This window comes from Triticum urartu, unplaced genomic scaffold, assembly GCF_003073215.2.
Source record: "Triticum urartu cultivar G1812 unplaced genomic scaffold, Tu2.1 TuUngrouped_contig_9068, whole genome shotgun sequence".
Taxonomy (NCBI): Eukaryota; Viridiplantae; Streptophyta; class Magnoliopsida; order Poales; family Poaceae; genus Triticum; species Triticum urartu.
In genome coordinates this window covers 7,501-13,966 of record NW_024120079.1, presented here as the reverse complement: position 1 = coordinate 13,966, position 6,466 = coordinate 7,501, and the positions used below count along the sequence as shown (strand labels likewise).

The window sequence follows — 6,466 nt, the reverse complement described above, 5'->3', positions numbered from 1 at the left end:
GGTGACCCCGAAACGCTTCCGGAACCTCTCGAAACTATTCTGGATATGAATGAAAAAAATCCAACAATATATTCTCATCGATCCTGTCTCACTAACACTCAGTAGATCGTGATAACCTTAAGCTTGTGACCCCGTAGTTTCCGTAAACCATAGACATGAACGAAACTCCTTCGTTCAATGATCGATAGCGAAACTGTGGACATCCATATCAGTCCCTATGATTACACGATGATATTCGAGTGAAACTTTAATTATCATGTGATGTTCCCTTTGCTTCATGATACTTTACAAAACTTGGTGTGCATCGGTATCCTCCCACCTTCGCTTCAGGGCCTGTCCCTCGGTGTGGTCAGTACTCCATACTGTCGGGCAGCAAAGCTTACACTTGTTCACTTATTATGACGGTTCACCAGGGCCTCTTTCCTCCTCCCTTTTCTGCTCACTCGTAGGGGTCCAGACCCCCACAAAGGGGGAGGGAGTCGACTGAACATCTCAGCCATTGGCGGGAATTTCGCCCGCATCCGATCCCCAATTCTTGTTCACCCCGGATGATCGTGTTGGGTAAATTGTGACCTCGTACGATCGTATCGGGTGAGCAACAGCCGCTTCGTCACAGTACTGACTTATGGGCTAACAGGTCACACTTTGGCCAAGTATCCTACAAAGAGACTCCCGAGAGCCAAAAGTATTAAAGGAATGGCCATAGGAATGGGCGCATCATGACATCGTAATCTGTCTCGCCCGAATGAATTAGTTGGTACTAGAAATGTTAGAAATAGTAAACGAAACGAGTAATAAGAAGTGAAAAGGACAGAGACACTTCCCAACTAGAAAGCAAAGTTCCCACTGATGGTATACTTTGTCTAAGCGAGCTCTAAGATCACATCTTTAGAATAAAATCCTGTTAGAAAAGGAAATCCAATAAGAGATAAGCTGCCCATGAGCATCATGTCATAGGTCAAAGGAAAGGAGGAGGCAAGCCCCCCCATATTCCGCATATCTTGCTCATCCGACATGGCATGAATCACCGAACTCGCACTCAGGAAGAGTAATGCTTTGAAAAACGCGTGATTCATTAAGTGAAAGATGCTAACCGAATAGTTAGAGATGCCGCAAGCAAAGATCATATAGCCTAATTGACTGCAAGTTGAATAAGCTATGACCCTCTTTAGATCGTTCTGTAATATTCCAGTGGTTGCCGCAAGGAATGACGTCATAGCTCCTGCAAAAGTAATAACAATCAAAGCCGTAGGTGAGTATTCAAATAAAGGGGAGCACCTTGCTATCATGAAAACGCCAGCAGTGACCATAGTAGCTGCATGAATCAAAGCAGATACTGGAGTGGGACCCTCCATTGCATCGGGTAACCAAGTATGCAATCCTATCTGTGCAGATTTCCCAACAGCACCAATAAAAAGTAAAATACAAATCAGAGTTATGGCATTCAATCTCATATTGCAAAAAATCCATTCATTTCTGGGAGCACTAGCACAAGCAAAAATGGTTGAAAAGTCTACTGTTTGAAAGAGAGTAAAACAACCAAAAATCCCAAGAGCTAATCCAAAATCACCTACTCGATTGACAAGCATAGCTTTTATAGCAGCTTTATCCGCCTGAAGTCGTGTAAACCAGAAATGAATTAACAAATATGAAGCAAGACCTACTCCCTCCCATCCCAGGAATAATTGAAGAAAGTTATCTCCAGTCACCAACATTAGCATAAAAAAGTAAAAATGGATACATAACACATAAATCGAGGGCTATGCGGATCCTCAGACATATATGAAATGGAATAAAGATGGACCAAGCTACTTATGAATGTAACCACAATTAACATCACTACGGTTAGGCTATCGAACATAGAGTCAAAAGTGAATTACGAGTCAGGTCAATCTGCGAATCGAGCGAGCTCCCCTTGCAATGATGTGGTGGTGAACCTCTCATTCGTCTTCAGTGCTCTCCGAACCGTGCGGGAAGGTTTCCCATCACACGGCTCACCAACTTGATCTTCTGAGGGAACCTTATGTCAGAACAGGCCTGGCAAAATAAGTACGGTCTTGCTTTCCTTTGCCACTCAAGTGTACGGCATCTGCCATGCTTAGGCCCCTTCTTCCCTTCCCTAATCCAAAAATGAGTCCACCGCCTGCCTGGCACTGTATGGGTATAGGTATGGCGTGCAGGCCAGCCTCCCTTGGATTTTAGGTGATTAACTACCGAAGCGAAGAAAAGGCTGGATCAAGAAAAGGGGGGGTACTACGAGCCCTCTTCCCCACGCATCTAACCAGCTCGTGTGGTTCACCGGTTCCACCGACGTCACCCTTAGAAAGAGTTATTCAGTCGATACAGAGATGCGCTTAAAGTGGGGGGTGTGCTGTCCCTATTGGGCTGGGCCCTTCCCCATAAGGCCCCACCGTCGGGGCATAAGCGCCCTCTTGCTACCCATATGCAAGGCGCCGTCTTAGCCTTGCCTTCCCAGGATCGCTCCCACACCTGTCACGTTCGTGATCGGCCTCCTCAACTGTGTATCGATCGAAAGGAAGGGCGACAGAGCCCCCAACCGATGGGAGTAGTTACGTCCAGTATGCCCCCCCTCGATTCCCGACATGCTATGATACCCCAGGGTGGGTAGGAGCGGGTCGAGTCCGTATCACCGCGGAACAACTGCAGCGTTCGGATCTGATCTATCTACTCGGCAATTCATTTGGTGACTTCACGGTCGCCAAAGAAGCCCCAAGAAGCATCAAACATTTCCGATGAGATCCATGGAGCTATTCTGAGATAGCAAGCACTAGCTCCCAGTGCGACTTCATAAAAAGCAAGAAAAGATAAGATCGAAGAAAATGAAACGCACGTGGTGGTCATTATAGCGGTTCCTTCAGATCCTAGAAAACGTCCGAAAAAACCGGCTACGGAACTACCGAGCAAAGGCAAAAAGACAATAAGTAGATACATAAGATCGAGTCTCTTAAAAAAAAATCAGACAATGTTCAAGCGGCCTGTCATTGAGACAAAAACGTGTTAAGCATATAAGCACTTTCGACTTGATTTGCAGTGGTCAGTTACGCAAGACGGGAAGAGAGTTTCCTTCTTCAGAGTCCTTTTATCCCAATATTAAGGATAATGTGTGGGCCTTTACTGAAAGAAGATGGTTGATCCCCTTGCCGACTCATTCCATCCTCCCCCCGGTGGGTCGTCCTCTTATTCACTCTCGCGAGCAAAGAAGAAGAGAGACAGCATTCAAGCCAGCAATGGACTGAGGTATGAGACGATAAAGGTAAAGATAAGGGGCCGTCGTTGGTGCATAACAGATCTTTCCTGTCTATGATCTTTCTCGGTGCATAAGCGAGGCTTCGCGGTTGAAGTACCGCATAAGCAATAAAGCCAATAGACCTTGAATAGCCTGTACGAAATAACTTGTGAAGAGGATTTACTAGAGTCTAAAAATCTTGTACGCAAGTTGGCATAGCGCTTTCAATCAATCTCGCTCATTTGGTCTGCCCGGTCAAATCAGCGATCATGCCCCCCTTATTCTAGCGGAGGAACAGCTTCATCAGATTCATTCCCTTGCTAATCCGCCTTCAAGCCTTGTTCCTTCTTCCACTTCATCTATCGTAAAATTCTATATGCCACAAATAGAAGTAGAAAGAAATCCTAGCAGTCATTGAGATTGAATCCAGAGGAAATCACAATCCAATTACCGTGAGAGCGAATTAACAGAGTCAGTTCAACTAAATGGTCAAAATCAGAATAAAGGAAGGTAACGAAATACTTCATTAACAAGGCCCGTTTAATTAACAATTTTCACTTTCTTTGCTCACCAGCTTTTTTCTGCGCCCCTTCACTCACTTCTGAATGACTCCTTTAGCACTCTCTTTTGGTTGGTTACTTCATTGAAATAGAAAGTACATCTCTAACTCCCGGCTAACGCGAATCATTCAAAAACTACTACTTATTGGGTTGGGCAACCGACACGTGAAATCGATGCCGGGCTACACTTCCTTCAATTAATTGTTTAGGTTTACTTTGGCGGAGCATTCAATCCAGGTGTGGGAATCATTCCGACTTCATGTATTTGCCCTGCCCTAGCCTCTTGGGAATGTAGGTGTCCGAGAATGGAAGCTCGGCAACAGAGCAGACCGGAAGAAGTATGTACCTCATGAAGCAAGGACTAGCCAGAGCTCTTAGTATGGCCACTTTTGCAGGATGAATCCGTTCACTGCCTGCTTCTCTATCGCATTGGACCTAGAAAGAGTGCAAACAGGAAGCATAGATCCTTGAGAAATAGAGGAGCTATGAGTGTTGTCCACAACCTCTAATGTTCCAAAAGATATAATCCGTCACTCGCTCTAGAGACCTCAGTACCATGCTAACTCCAAGAATTTCCTTCTTTACTACATAAAGCATCAGCTGCTGGATACAAAGCAAAAGCATTTATTTATAGCTGACAGTTAGCTTTCGCTTGATTTCTTTCTTATAAAATTACATTTTGTTGATTGTAGATTGGGTCGGTGTAAATAAAGGGTGAGCTCCAAACTACAGTGGGAAAGGCCGAGTATACACCAACCATACTTTGGAGTGAGAAGGAGATCCTAACTAACAAAATAAGGCATCTGATACTATGCTGAAAAGTCCCGTTTGGTCACTTTTCAAAAGAAGGATGCGCCGCTATTTTATCATCATCTGGCACTGCTTGACTTGCTTTCACAGCTTTTAGCTTGAACGTGGCACTAAAGCCTCCATGTCAACTAAAGAAAATAGTTCAAGACAGTAGAGCACAGAGGGAATTGCCAACATGGGTTCAGCATTTCGTTTAGTGAATGCGGAGATAAAAGCAGCTGCTATTGATGTGCAATTGGACCGCTCGCATCGCTCCTTGACACGAAGGCTATAAGAATCAAAGGAAATACTGGGCGTAAATGACTTTGGAGTTCAAACCTGGCAAAGTCCTTACTTACTCGGCTCCAGGCCAAAGCGATGAAGAGACCCTTTATTTAATATGGTCACACCCATGAGAGAAAGTCTAGCCCTATCAACACCTTCTGATCCTAGTTGGCTCGAGTAAGACAGCCTACTTCTAAGCAATCTAGAGAACATTGAACCTCATTGAAAAGAAATAACTTCCGGCCAACATAAAGATCCAGCAACCTTTTGCCTGACCTCGGCTCTGACGCATTCCTCCTAGCCTAGATTTTCACTACATTCTTTGGGATCAATGCCTACTTCTTGAACTTGAAATACCTGTATCCCTTCTTCGATAAGTGGAATGTTTCGCTTGAGCGTCTACTTTGGCGAAACCCTTGTTATCTATGCTATGTATTTGTGGCCTAGCCCTCTATAAGGCACACGTTTTTCATACGTGAGGCTATAGAAGGAAAGCAACAATCCTGGAGGAGGAAATAGTTCACTTGTTGGGCACCTGGGCTCCCTATTCGTAAATTCACTTACGTGACGAGCAATTAACAAGGCGCACTGTGTTTGAATGACATGTTATTTGAATAATATTGCTGCTGTGTCGCAAGTCTCAGTCTTCCAAAATAGGAGACGACTATGGACAGAGATACCAGGTAAACAGAGTGCCAGTGGTTGCCTTGGTTGATAGTGGCAGCACACACTGTTTTGTAGACCCCAAAGATTGTGAAGCGGGCTGGTTACGACTCAACTCCGTATAAACCTATGGAAATCACAGTAGCAAATGGCGCTAAGATGTATTGTGAGCACAAATGTGATGGCATGCTATGGGTAATGCAAGGGAAGGAGTTTCAGTTTGACATGAAAGTCATGGAGGTAGGTTCGTATGAGGGGGAGATTGGATTTTGTTGCTATAAGAAGGAAGGGCCAATTATTTTCTCAACCAGTGCACCATCCATAACATTGGTCAAGGAAGGCAAGAAAGTAGTTTGAAAGGGAATTCAGGATCAGACAAGGAGGTCAGTAGAAAGAGGAAGGGTGCAGTTACAACAAGGAGAGATTTGTATGCTCGTGCAAGCTTTTCCAGTGAATGCCACCAGCAAAGAAACCAGAATACCTAACAGTATGAATAAGTTACTTACCCGAGACTCTGACATTTTCAATGAGCCAAAAGAGTTACCACCAGACCCATGATCATGTAATACCTCTTCTGGAGGGAGCTGAGCCGATTAATCTCAGGCCGTATAGATACTCGCACGATCAAAAGGCAGCCATTGAAAAGTTGGTCGATGAAATGTTAGCAGCTGCTGTGATTAGGCCAAGCTCAAGCCCTTTGCCCTTTTCAAGTCCTGTACCTGTAGGTAGGATGGGTGGGATTTGGTGATTGTGTATAGACTACAGGAAACTAAATAGCCTTACCATTAATAAAAATATCCCATTCCTTTCGTGGATGAACTCTTGGAAGAGGGCAGTCCCAAATGAAAAAAAGCCATTTATCGATCCCAAGAAACAAGTGGATTAGTTTTGTTTCTTTTCTTCCTTTAGCTTCTGTTTATTA

General features: G+C 44.4%; 1 pseudogene; it reads right to left on the bottom strand.

The window, feature by feature from the left end:
* Positions 1-324: 324 nt before the first annotated feature.
* Positions 325-3,307, bottom strand: LOC125532104 (annotated as a pseudogene).
* Between the last annotated feature and the right edge of the window lie 3,159 nt (positions 3,308-6,466).